At 47.4% G+C, this 14276-nt stretch overlaps 1 protein-coding gene and 1 long non-coding RNA gene across 2 annotated transcripts in view; one reads left to right on the forward strand and one right to left on the reverse strand.

Moving 5' to 3' along the window:
• LOC135054807 (NACHT, LRR and PYD domains-containing protein 3-like) overlaps window positions 1–14276 on the reverse strand; it is a 430555-nt gene that overhangs the window by 173976 nt on the left and 242303 nt on the right. The gene's annotated exons all lie outside the window — the stretch shown is intronic.
• Window positions 1–14276, forward strand: part of LOC135054808 (uncharacterized) — a 54725-nt gene that overhangs the window by 34770 nt on the left and 5679 nt on the right. The window contains exon 2 of the long non-coding RNA XR_010243578.1: window positions 12112–12535. This is a non-coding gene — a long non-coding RNA (uncharacterized LOC135054808). The remainder of the gene's footprint in view (window positions 1–12111; window positions 12536–14276) is intronic.

Below are 14276 nucleotides of genomic sequence, written 5' to 3' on the forward strand. Positions count from 1 at the left end.
TATCTCCACCGACTTGTCAAGCACCTGAACACCTCCGGGTGAAGGCCCACTTCCCCGGGTGCTGGTCGTGTCTTCTGAGGAAGTCTGCTTCCTAGTTGTCTACTCCTGGAATGAAGACCGCTGACAATGCCAAAGTGTGTTTCTCTGCCCAGAGGAGAATTCTTGACACCTCTGACATTGCTGCTCTGCTTTTCGTTCCACCCTGTCGGTTATGTACATCACTGCCGTTACATTGTCAAAGTGGACCTGTATGGCCCGATCTTGAAGAAGATATGAGGCCTGCAGAAGGGCATTGTATATGGCCCTGAGTTCCAGAATGTTGATTGGAAGGATGATTTCCTGACTTGACCATCTTCCCTGAAACTGCACCCCCTGGCTGACTGCTCCCCAACATCTGAAGCTTGCATCAGTGGTTAGCAGAATTCAATTCTGAATACCGAACCGTCGACCCTCGATTAGGTGAGAAGTCTGAAGCCACCATAGAAGAGAAATCCTGGCTTTTGGCGACAGACGAATCCTCTGGTGCATGTGAAGATGTGATCCGGACCATTTGTCCAACAGATCGAGCTGGAAGGGTCTTGCGTGAAACCTTCCGTACTGAAGCACCTTGTAAGATGTTACCATTTTCCCCAGAAGGCGAATGCATAGGTGCACCGATATCCGGGTTGGCTTCAGGACATCCCGAACCATCGACTGGATTACCAATGCCTTTTCCAACGGAAGGAACACTTTATGTGACTCTGTGTCCAGTATCACTCCCAGGAATGGAAGCCTCCGTGTTGGTTCTAGGTGAGATTTCGGAAGGTTCAGAATCCACCCGTAGTCTGGTTGAGAGGGCAATGCTGTCCAACAACCTCTCCCTGGATGGCGCCTTTATCAGAAGATCATCCAGGAATGGAATTATGTTCACTCCCTGTTTGCAGAGGAGAAACATCATCTCTGCCATCACCTTGGTGAATACCTTTGGGGCCCTGGAGAGACCAAATGGCAGGGCCTGGAACTGATAGTGACAGTCCTGCAGTGCAAACCATAGATAAGCCTGATGAGGTGGCCAGATCGGAATGTGAAGGTACGCATCCTTGATATCCAGATACACTAGGAATTCCCCCTCCTCCAGACCTGAGATCACCACTCTCAGAGACTCCATCTTGAATTTGAACACTCGCAAGTACAGGTTCAACGACTTGAGGTTCAAAATTGGTCTTACCAAACTGTCCGGTTTCGGTACTACAAACAGGTTGGAATAATATCCCTTGTTTTGCAGATGAGGTGGAACTGGAACAAAGGGGTTTATTCTGAGTTGATAGCGCGCTAGCTACTTTTAGCAGCCGTGCAAACGCATAGTCGCCACCCACAGTGGAGTGTATTTTCGCTTTGCAAGTGTGCGAATGCCTGTGCAGCTGATCTCTGCAAAAACATTTTGTGCAGTTTCAGACTAGCTCTGGACTTACTCAGCGCTTGCCATCACTTCAGTCTTTTTGGTGCCGGAATTGACGTCGGACACCCGCCCTGCAAACGCTCGGACACGCCTATGTTTTCCCTACCACTCCCAGAAAATGGTCAGTTGATATCCATAAACGCCCTCTTCCTGTCAATCTCCTTGCAATCGCCCGTGCAAATGGATTCTTCGTTAAATCCATTGCTCGGCAACAATCTGCTGTGTACCCATACGACACGCATGCGCATTGCAGTGCATACGCATGCACAGTAGAGACCTGATCACTGCGCTGCAAAAAACGGTAGCGAGCGGTCAACTCGGAATGACCCCAATGACCTGAGTCTGTACCAGTTTTTGAATGGCATCCTGTAAAGTTATACTTGCCTCTTGCGAAAATGGTAAGCCTGATTTGAAGAATCTGTGAGGTGGGAGCTCCTGGAACTCCAGTCTGTAGCCCTGGGAAATAAGATTTATGACCCAGGGATCCTGGCACAAACTTATCCAGATGTGACTGAAGAATTGTAGCAAGGCTTCCACCTGCCAGTCTTCCAGGCCCAGTGGCCCACCGGCATGCTGAAGGCTTTGAGGAAGCAGAGTTTGAACTCTGTTCCTGAGAACCGGCAGCTGCTGGTTTGTGTGGTTTACCTCTAGCACCTCTGGTGGCTGTAGAAAAACCTCTGGTTTTTCCCTTAAACTGGGCTGTCTGAAAGGACTGCAAATTGAAAACTGAGTAGGCCTTCCTGGCTGGGGGAGCTGCGGAAGGAAGATATGTGGACTTACCCGCAGTAGCTTTGGAGATCCATTTATCCAGTTCATCTCCAAATAAGGCCTCTCCTGTAAATGGTAGGCCTTCCACACCTTTCCTGGAGTCTGCAACAGCAGTCCACTGGCGTAGTCATAAGCCTCTGCATGCTGACACTGCCATAGCAGTGGTGCATGCATTAAGCAAGCCTACTATGGCTTCCACCATAAAGTTTGCAGAGTCCTGTATATGTTGCAGTAGTAAAACAATCTCCCCCCGAGATAAGGAAACTAACCCTTCAATTAGGTTACCTGACCATTTAGCAATGGCTTTTGTGATCCAGGCACATGCAATAGTGGGTCTCTAGGCACCCCAGCAGGTGTGTACAATGATTTGAGTGTGATCTCAATTTTACGATCAGCCGTGTCTTTTAGGAAGGCTGCACCAGGGACAGGCAATACTATGTTTCATGACAGCCTGGATACTGATGCATCCAATATCGGTGGATTTTTCCATTTTTTCTTATCCTCAGGAGGAAAAGGAAAGGATGAAAGTAACCTCTTAGGGATTTGAAATTTCCTATCAGGATTAACCCATGGTTCTTCAAACAGGGTATTCAGTTCCTTTGACACAGGAAAAGTGACTGAGGATTTCTTTTTTACATTAAAATAAGATTCCTCACACTCCACTGTCACCTTATCAGGAATTTGCAGAACATCTCTGATAGCCTCTATAAGAGCTACTGGTTAGTCAATGTACAAGAGACAAGAAATAAAGACCCTTTGTTGGCGCACTCGTTAAGAAAACCATATAGAAGTTAAAACCTAACTTTTAATTACATTTCTATAAAATTGTTTTTATTAACAAAAATTAATTCATAGGCCCTTTGTCCACGATACCATGCAGAATTTCGTACTTATATCAAATACATATATATATAGTAAACAGATAATCTGAAAATATCAAATTAATTAAGGCATATTAGCCCAACATGCAGCAGGATGCCAATAATACTCTTATATTAGGGAATTGGACAACGGCGCCCTCAAGGTATGTTGTATATCCTATCATTCAATAAATGAACATAATAGAGATTGATATCTAGTTCCCCATTTTGACCAACATTATCAAATGGTGGTGGATGTAAGCTTAAGAATGGAAGGAAGTCAGAAAAAAGTATGAATCTGCTGTCAATGTTAGGCTGGATTTTAAATTCGCATTAATCTACTACACCGTATATATTCTCTGGAGGTCACCCTCCAGGTACTGATGCGGCCCAACACTTTATCGCTTCCAAGATCAGACGAGATTGAGCATTTTAAGTGTGGTTTGGTAGTAGAAAAAAATCCCGTATTTTACCCAGAATCGTTGATGAGAGTTCATAAATAAGAAAAAGAGGAAAAAATAATAATTTCAAATGTAATGAGAAGAGTGAAGGAAGTGGATCTGCTGTTGGCGTTATCAACCATACAGGACCTCACCAAATCGCCAATGAGAGTTCTGAATATAGAAAAGTATGAAAAATTAAGAAAAAATAAGCATGTATACAGGATTGTGTTATTCCTCTTGTTGAGGAAAAATATTAATAAATAAGTAAATGTCAAGCTTAGGGTCTGTACCAACGTGAACAGTTGCTGACAGAATAATAGATAAAAAAAAGGTTTTTTTTCTGTCTTGATCAGGCAGAATAATGTTTATAACCAGCTAACAAGATAGTTGCACAGCTGGAAAAGAGGCCACAAAGGTGCTTCACAAAACACATAGGTTAGCAGCATAGTTTATAAAAATGCTGTCTGAATCAGAGGCGGAACTCTGGGAGGCAGCGGAGTCTGCTGCCGCCGGGCTCCTGACCTGCAGAGGGCGCCTCGCAGTGGCGCACCTGACTTTACACAGATTGACATGCGGACGAGCGTCCGCATGTCAATCTGCGGTCTCCCTCCCTGCTGTGTTGGAGGGACACGGAGCGCATAGCGCGTCTCTCCTGTGTCCCTCCCTGGCTCTCTCCCCCGGACGGTCTAATACAGGAAGTGCCGTTCGTGAGCTCTGATTGGCTCACGAACCGGCACTTCCTGTATTAGACCGGCCGGGGGAGAGAGCCAGGGAGGGACACAGTAGAGACGCTCTATGCGCTCCGTGTCCCTCCAACACAAGGGGGGGGGAGAGCAGGCACTGGGGGGCATATACCTGGCACTGGGGGGCATATACCTGGCACTGGGGGGGGGAGACCTGGCACTGGGGGGCATATACCTGGCACTGGGGGGCATATACCTGGCACTGTGGGGGAAGACCTGGCACTGGGGGGCATATACCTGACACTGGGGGGGCATATACCTGGCACTGGGGGGGGGCATACCTGGCACTGGGGAGGGGGGTATATTTGGCACTGGGGGCATATACCTGGCACTGTGGGGGAAGATCTGGCACTGGGGGCATATACCTGGCCCTGTGGGGGAATATCTAGCACTGGGGGCATATACCTGGCACTGGGCGCATATACCTGGCCTTGTGGGGGAATATCTGGCACTGGGGGCATATACCTGGCACTGTGGGGGAAGATCTGGCACTGGGGGCATATACCTGGCCCTGTGGGGGAATATCTGGCACTGGGGGCATACACCTGACACTGTGGGGGAAGATCTGGCACTGGGGGCATATACCTGGCCCTGTGGGGGAATATCTGGCACTGGGGGCATATGCCTGGCACTGTGGAGGAATATCTGGCACTGGGGGCATATAGCTGGCACTGTGGGGGAGTAGGCACTGAGGGGGCATATGTGGCACTGTGGTGAAATATTTGGCACTGGGGGGAGCAGGCACTGAGGGGGCATATGTGGCACTGGGGGGGGTATATTTGGCACAGGGGGCATGTACCTGGCACTGGAGGCATATACCTGACACTGTGGGGGAATATCTGGCACTGGGGGCAGATGTGGCACTGGGAGCACGGCCCTAGCAACAAGCACTATCCCCTAGCAACGAGCATGACACCCAGAGCATGAACCCCCTGGCAACGAGCATGACACCCTGAGCATGAAAACCCCTGGCACCGTGCATGGAACCAAGAGCATGAAACCGCTGGCAATGAACATGACACCCAGTGCATGAAACCCCTGGCAACGAGCATGACACCCTGAGCATGAAAACCCCTTGCACCGTGCATGGAACCAAGAGCATGAAACCCCTGGCAACGAGCAGGTAATTTAAAAGTAATTAGAAGCCTTACTGTAGAACTTAATGTATAATGGGCATTACGGTGTGTGGCATAATGTATCACGGACATTGCGGTGTGTGTCATAATGTGTCGGGCATTACGGTGTATGGTATACTATATCGCAGGCATTGTGATATGTGGTATAATGTCTCAGGCTCATTGTGGTGTGTGTTATACTGTGTCAAAGACATTGTATGTGCTATAATGTATCAAGGGCATTGCAGTGTGTAGCATAATGTATAACGGGCATTGTGATCCTGTCATAATGTGTCACAGGCATTACGGTGTGTGGTATAATGTATCAGGGGCATTGCAGTGTGTAGCATAATGTATAACGGGCATTGCGAATCCTGTCATAATGTGTCGGGGGCATTACGGTGTGTGGCATAATGTGTCGGGGGCATTATGGTGTGTGCATATTGTGTCATGTGCATTATTGTGTGTGGCATAATGTCTAAGGGCCACTGCAGTATGTGGCATAATGTATACTGGGCATTACTATAAGGAGGAAAAATTACAAATAATGTAAGGGGCATGAATCAGGATTATTTTTCTTTCCCGTCTGGGCGTGCAGGTTGGAAAACTGGGGTATAACGCAGTCTTTTCCTGCAATGTCACGCCCCTTTATGGTAAGCCACGCCCATCCCAACGAAGCCACACACCCTATACTGCCAATTATGGAGGGGGGTGGGTGGGGCACCGAAGAATTTTTTGGCTTGGCGGAGAAAAATTTCTAGTTACGTCACTGAACTGACTCATTCCTGTAAGCCGCCACTACAGCGCAAACCCCAGGAGAGTACGCTGGTGCGCGCCTGCTGTGGGAGGTAGGAGAGGAGCTGCTGCTACCGTTGCCCCGCTGCTGTGGGGAAGGGGGGGACGGGACGGATGGACACACGTGCGAGGCGGTGTTTAAGAGCTGGTACCACGCTTGCCTTGGATTCCACTTCCTAATTGCGCTCTGATTCCGGTAATTGGGGAGGAGAGAAGAGCCTTCTTTCACTACACAAGGTATCCATCTATGCTCCCTTTCTCCCTGTATAAGTGCACTGCCAGTATACTGTATGTATGTTTGTATATATAGATAGAGGTAGGGGTCTGGCACAGCCACATAATAGACTAATACATTGGGTGCCCTCACAGCAAAGTAGTTTAGCAAAATAGAGGTGGTGCGGCACTCCAATGATTTGCACACTGACACCAATTGAAGTAGTGCAACGTTTCAATGCCCGTTTAATGAATCTGCATTTTTGTCATATATACAATGACCCCCATCCTGCCTCATCCCGTCCTCCAGACCTCTGTTACTCCATCTGCCCCGCCCCCATTTGCCAAGTCCTTCTGCCCGCCCGCGACCATCCCGCCCCATCTTCCTCCCATAATTAATTGTCCTCCCGCAGGGAATACATATGTTTTACCGACAGACGGGATGCCGTCTGTCAGCATCCTGACAGCAGCATCCCGTCCGTCAGAATGCTGGCAGGAGGCGTGCGCAATGAATGCCCTTGCTTGTTGCGCTCGCAACGCAGTGGTCTCGGTGGTTCCCATCCCACTCTATTGGTGTTGTGGACACCCACGAATGGGAATAAGACCTGTGAGACGGTATTCTGGTGTCGGTATCCTGACCGCTAGGAATCCCGACAGCCAGCAAAATGATTGCCTCCCCTCCCGCAGTATCGGTCACATAATAGACTCACTTTCAGCTCCAGGCCCATGTGGACCCTAAACTGGCACTGGTCTGCTGGGATGTATCATTAGCACAAGGTTAAAAATGCAGCCAAACCTCCAAAAATGCAGTTTTCAGAGGTTTGGCGGCTTACTACTTATCCACCAAGCCTAGACCCCAGGGCTTGGATGCGGTGGGCAACACCATCTTTAGATGGGCTTCTATCACATTTCCCATTGGACCCCTCCCAGCACCCCCCAGTGGGGCGCATCAGCCCACGCATGCACAGATAGGACTCCGGATCATACACCGGGAAGTTCTACTGTATCATGGCAAAGAATAGCTCTCACCGCAAGAGCTGTCCTTTGGAAATTTCTTCATGCACAGGCCATTATGCTTGCAAAGAATGGCAGGATATATGTATAAATATATATATAGCCTGCAGGATCAATATTGGTGTGGTGTGTGTATGTATATATATAATTTTTTTTTTTTGCCTCTATATAGGGGGGCACCTGTATTTATATTGCCTCCGGGCGTCTAGGACGAACTTACGCCACTGGTCTGAATTAGTGTAATATTATATACAGCTAACCAGATTATTATACACCTAATGATGTTGAAAGATAACAAGTTGAAACATATGACAGTACAGTCAAAATTGCTACACAATGAACACAATTTGGCACTACAAATCATAAGAGTGTCATTTAGATCAGATAGAGAAATATTGCATCCAGCTGACTAATAGGCCCTACACACTGGGCGATCTGACTGCAAGATATGAACGATCTCGTTCATTAATGAACGAGATAACGTTCATATCGGGCAGTGTGGAGGCACCAGTGATGAACAATGTGCGGCCCCGCGCTCGTTCACATACCCTCCAACATGACCCGCCCCACGAGGTACAAAATGCTCTGTTTCTGGACTTCCCTCTTAATTTATTATCACTATCACCTGTGAAGAAACAGCTTTCTTATCATTTAACTAGTTCAACACAGGTGATGGAAATCATAAATTAAGAGGGAAGTCCAGAAACAGAGCATTTTGTACCTAGTGGGGCGGGTCATGTTGGAAGGTCTGCATTCATCGCTGGTGCCCTGTCGGCTGTACATGCAGGCCAATATGGACGATCTGTGGAGCCAGGTGACGAGGGGAGTGAAGAAACTCCCCCACCCCTGCACCGCCGGGTCGCCCATATCCGCCGTTGGGCAGCTCGGCGGCGGATCTTTAAATGTGTAGGGCCCTTTAGTTGTTACATTGCTGAAAATGTTACAAAATCACCAATTGAAACCTATCAAAAAAAAAGTTTAAACAGCAAATGCCCCTGTACTGTATATTGCACCAATATCCTTTACAATAAAAAATAGACAAAAATGATGAGCAGTGCTTAATGCTGTCTAAATAAGACAGAGTATTGTTTATATCCAGTTGACAAGATTATTGCACAGCTAATCAGAGTAGTATTATATCCAGCTAACTGAGATGTTTGCAGCTGAAGATGCTACAAAGTAACACATTTAAACAAATGCAATCAAGGTTACTTCATAGTAAGCATATGTATCATAGGATTGCCGTCTGAATTAGACAAATAAAATGTTTCAATCAGCTGGCTAAATTGTTACAGCTGAAAATATTGCAAAACCACAAATGAAAGCGTATCAGAGGGAGTTTAGACAGAGAATGCCCCTGTGCTATGTAGTGCACCTAAATCAATTTAATGCACTAGCAGAGAGCATACTGTCTATATCAGCGTATTATTATATCCAACCAACCGTGTTGTTTAACACAGCTAAAGATGCTATAAAGTAACACATTGAAAAACATAACAGTGTAGTCAAGGTTACTTCACAGTGAACATAAGTTAACAATGTGAATAATAAAGATGCCGTCTGGGTCAGACAGAGGAATGTTACAATCAGATGACTAAGCGGTTACAGCTGAGTGTGTTACAAAGTCACAGATTTAAACATATCATATCACACACACATACTTCTATTCTACGGTCTCCTCCAGCGGCGGTGATTATCTTTGGTCCGTGAGCCAATCAGAGCTCACGGACCGGCAGCTAAGGGTCCTGATTGGCTGCCGGACCGCGAGCTCTGATTGGCTCACAGCCCAGCGCCGAAATGAAGATAGTCACCGCCGCCGGAGACTGAGGGGCAGAAGAGGCGCACGCTGCTCTCTCCTCCCCTTATACGCAGCAGAGCAGCAGCGTGTTGAGCAGCACTGGGGGTGGGGGTAGTGCACTGCGGGGACATGTGTATCTGGCACTGGGGGCACATCTGACACTGTGGGGACATATATGTTGCTGACATGGGGGCATATCTGCCACTGTGGGGACATATATGTATCTGGCACTGGGGGCATATGTGGAACTGTGGGGACGTGCATATCTGGCACTGGGGGCATATATGTATCTGGCACTGGGGGTATATCTGGCATTGTGGGGCATTTGTATAACTGGCACTGTGGGGCATATCTGGCACCGTGGGGACATGTGTATCTGGCACTGGGGGTATATCTGTATCTGGCATTGTGGGGCATATCTGGTACTGTGGGGACATGTGTATCTGGCATTGTGGGGCATATCTGGTACTGTGGGGACATGTGTATTTGGCACTGGGGGCACATCTGTATCTGGCACTGGGGGCATATCTGGCACTGTGGGGACATGTGTATCTGGCACTGGGGGCATATCTGGCACTGTGGGGACATGTGTATCTGGCACTGGGAGCATATGTATCTGGCACTGTGGGGGCATATGTATCTGGTACTGTGGGGGCATGTGTATCTGGCGCTGGGGGCATATGTATCTGGCACTGTGGGGGCATATGTATCTGGTACTGTGGGGGCATGGCAATGTGTATCTGGCACTGTGTATCTGGCAATGTGGAGAATAGGTGTATCTGGCACTGGGGGACATATGTGTACCTGGAACTGTGGGGCACATGTGTATCTGGCACAGGGGGTATATATGTATCTGGTACTGTGGGGGCATATACAGATGGGTCCATGTTTATCTTGACCTTTAATAGGATTAATTGAGACTGGGTAGTCGGATTTAATCCCCTGTTGTAATTACTTAATCCCCAGCTGTATTGTTCTCTGTATTGTATTGCAGCTGAGAACAATAGATGAAGGGTTTATGTTAATAAGTCATGTTGTGCCTAGGCGCAGCAAACTAGCAAAGATAACCGTGGACCCATCTGTATGTATCTGGCACTGTGGGGGCACATATGAGTCTGGCACTGTGGGGGCATATATGTATCTGGCACTGTGGAGGCACCCGTTGTTTGGTGTTTTTATATGTATGTGGAATTTTACTGGTGCATTATATCTATGTGGTTCTGTACAACATGACTAAAAACAAGGTTATGACACAAGGTCATACTCCTGCAAACATCATACTGAAAGGTGTGCACACAAAAATGGGGTGTGGCTTTGTGACAACTGGGCCACACCCCCATTTTACACGCACGCCTTTGGCGCACGCATGATAGTGGCTCTTCCCCTTGACTACAGATCTTTTCTGGCTCTTCGCCCCTGACTGGTTGGCCACCTCTGGCCTACACATTACAAACAGTAATATGACATGTTAATATTCATTAATATAATGTCTGTTAATGTCCAAAGCACAGTTACTTTGAGCACACCAGAAGTTCACTGCATAGAGGAAAACACAACTTTTTCCCACCCCCTGCACTTACACAGTGAAACACAGAAAAGTACACTGCAACAAGGTGGCTGGGAATCATGTCCTCATAACTTACTGTATGAATATATTTCTGAAGCCATTTTATGCTTTAAGTATCTTCCCTCCTCAACTACACAGCAACTTTAATCATCTTTCCTTTCTATAGAAAACCCTATTATAAGACCTCCATCTCAGATATCACAGCTGTTATCTGAAACTTGCATGGTAGAGTGATCCTTAGTAGAAAAAATCCTCCAAGAAGGTCCCCAGATTGGTGAATTAGCCCCCGACACCCACTTACAAAAACAAAAGGCAGACAGTAAAACTGCATTTTCAGGCGCAGTCACAAACCACGACACGCCCACATCTAACTAGCCACCCCCCTGTTACCACCCAGAAACACCATCTAAGTTGCTTATCTCTGTGTAATTTCATTCTGCATAATTGTGCTGTAGCCATCAGGATGCATGTGCAGTGTGTGTCGGACTCATGTGCAGTGTGTGTCGGACTCATGTGCAGTGTGTGTCGGACTCATGTGCAGTGTGTGTCGGACTCATGTGCAGTGTGTGTCGGACTCATGTGCAGTGTGTGTCGGACTCATGTGCAGTGTGTGTCGGACTCATGTGCAGTGTGTGTCGGACTCATGTGCAGTGTGTGTCGGACTCATGTGCAGTGTTTCGGACTCATGTGCAGACTGAAAACATTATTCACTTGTGTCTGATGCCGCCAGTGTCCACCTCTGAATCAGGCTCAAAATGTGTATTCTGTGTATCTCACACTCTATTGTAGTTTAGAGTAATACACATCTGGCAATCCAGTACTAACAATGACCACTGCAGTCTCTGACCTTGTGCTGGATCCTGGGCATTAGCGGTCAGGGTATGACTAACCTTTTGCTTTCCCTTGAGGCAAAAAGGAGCAAAAAGTGGTACTTTTTACCTTCTGATTAGCAGTGGGCAGAAAAGCTGTTTTAGCAGCTACCAGTTCATGCACAATTTTATTCAGGTCTTCCCCCAAACAAAATGTCCCAAAAGGCAGCTATAGTGGGTCTATGAACCAGGGACGTGCAGTCAGGGGAGGCAGTGCCTCCCCTGTCATTATGATTAAAATACAAAGATAATAACACATCAATTCAGTCTGTACAGGGGGCATAAATGACCATGCCCCCTGTACGAAGCCACGCACCCTAATGCCACCCGGGGCGCCAGATGTCCCGGAACCGGCCCTGACACTCCTGTATGTCTGTGGAATGTTGAAATGCAAATAAATATTACCCCCAAAAAACAAAATACAAAAAGGACATTAAAAATTGAAATTCAAAACATAATGACATATATGTGTGTTTCTATCTTTTTAGGCACAGTACAAAGGCAGCAAACTGAAGAGGAAGATAATCAAGCCTCAACCACCCACCCCCCATCAATCCTCCTCCTCCTCCTCCTCCCCCTCTCAACCACCCTCCCCCCATCAATCCTCCTCCTCCTCCCCCTCTCAACCACCATTCCCCCTCAACCACCCTCCCCCATCAATCCACCTCCTCCCCCTCTCAACCACCCTCCTTCTCTCAATCTGACACCAATCTCAATCTGCCCCCCTCTCAATCTGCCCCCCTTCTCAACTACCCTCCCCCTCTCAAGCCCCTTCACCTATCCTACCTCCCACCCCCTTTCAACACCCTTCCCACATCCAACCTCCCACCCCCTCTTTGGGATATGAAACTGAGGAAGAGGGCGAGTGGGCCACTATGGCCCCAGAACATGATGGCCCAGAAATGGAGACTTGTAAGTACAAATTTATTATTCCAAAACATTACAGGATTATAAATATAAAACATGTGTCTTCAACCTGTGTCCCTGCAACTGCTGTGTGCAACCACATCCAACCATTCCGAACCACAGTTAGACTATTAAGGCAGGCTGTCTCTGTTGCAGGCCATGCTGGGATGCATAGTTCCACAGCAGCTACAGATACACAGGGACAACACACAGGTAGTGCTACAGATGTCATTTCACATAAAAAAAATGTGCAAAGTTGGACTGCACAGACATAGAGGTAGGAAGGCCCTGATTATTCATAATTGCAGATAAATTAATTAGTAATTTAAAGCAAGACTAGTTTTAAATTGAAACCGTATCATAGTTGTTATGAACCACAGGTAGTGGTTCATTCCTATTCTATGTTTATAGTTGTGTTGCAAGCCAGGATTTCCCGTTGCTCTGGTTTGAGAAGACTCTTGTTTGCTGCCAGTGGTGAGTCTGTGTGATTGCAGCTTGTTCCCATGTGTTCAGCCTCACCTGTCTGTTGATTGCACCTCTCAGTTGTGCAGCAGGGCAGCTGCACGACATAATTAATTAAGACTCTGTTATATTCTGGCTCAGTGCAATTCACAGACGCTGGTGATATTTCCAGAGTTCCAGAGTTCTTGAGTTCTGAGCTAGTCCCTGCCAGTTCCTGAGCTCCTGTCTAGCAGTGTCTGTCTAGCTGCTTCCTGTGTCGGTTCCAGTGTCGGTTCCAGTGTCTGATCCCGTGTCCTGCCGTGAAGCATTCCTTTCCAGAAGTCCTGTGGCTTTGTCTGTGCCTGGTCGAGTATCTGGCTTCTTGGTGTCCACCGGTCTGTCATTTGGGATTCTGCCTGTCCTCCGGTTCTGAGAGTCTGTGTCGGCTGCATTGGGGGTTCCTGTCCGTTTGCCAGAATTTGTACCGGTTCCGTGAGTAGCGGCTTTTCTGCGTCCGTCGGCCTAGGCCGCAGTATTCTTTGGTTATATTTTGTTACTGGTGTTTTGCAGAGGGTTCTGCTTATGCTGTCACCGCCGGTACACAACAGTATTGTGTCGGCGTGTGGACAGCATTTCCTTTGTTGTTCTTTTCCTTTGGTGGCGTGCCGCACATATATTTAGTTTTAGGGTTGTTAGTAGCCCCTAGCCTTCTGTTTGCTTTAGTTAGAGGTCCCCTGGTTATTATCCTGTCTCGGTTCACGCCTTGTCTCAATCTAAGTCCTGGGGGCATCAGAGTTGGGCAGACCTAATCCGCCCTTCAAACGCAGCTGCCGTGGGCCCAAGAAACCATAGTCACTCAGGCGTGAACTGACCACACAGGTGAAACAATGGAGGTAGGGTGCTAGGGGCTATTTCCACACCACACCTGATTTCAGTGTCATGTTCTGGTGCTCTGGACTCTCTACGTAACATCTCCCTTGTTCTGAGTACCAGGAACCTAACATTATCACCAGCCATACAACAAAAAAGAAACAAAGCTAAATAGAAGTTTTTTTCTTTTTTAGTCCAGTGTTTTAGAATCCAGTCCTGTCTAGAATTCAGTGTGCAGAATCCAGTCCGGTGTGCAGAATCCAGTCCTGTCTTGAACTCAGTGTGCAGAATCCAGTCCTTTCTAGAACTCAGTGTGCAGAATCCAGTCCGGTGTTTAAAAATCCAGTCTTGTCTAGTTTAAAATCCAGTCCAGTCTTGTCTTGTCTAGTCTTGTCTTGTCTAGTTTAAAATCCTCCTATGCCTGCTATGCAAGCCC

Source organism: Pseudophryne corroboree, chromosome 3, assembly GCF_028390025.1.
Source record: "Pseudophryne corroboree isolate aPseCor3 chromosome 3, aPseCor3.hap2, whole genome shotgun sequence".
NCBI lineage: Eukaryota > Metazoa > Chordata > Amphibia > Anura > Myobatrachidae > Pseudophryne > Pseudophryne corroboree.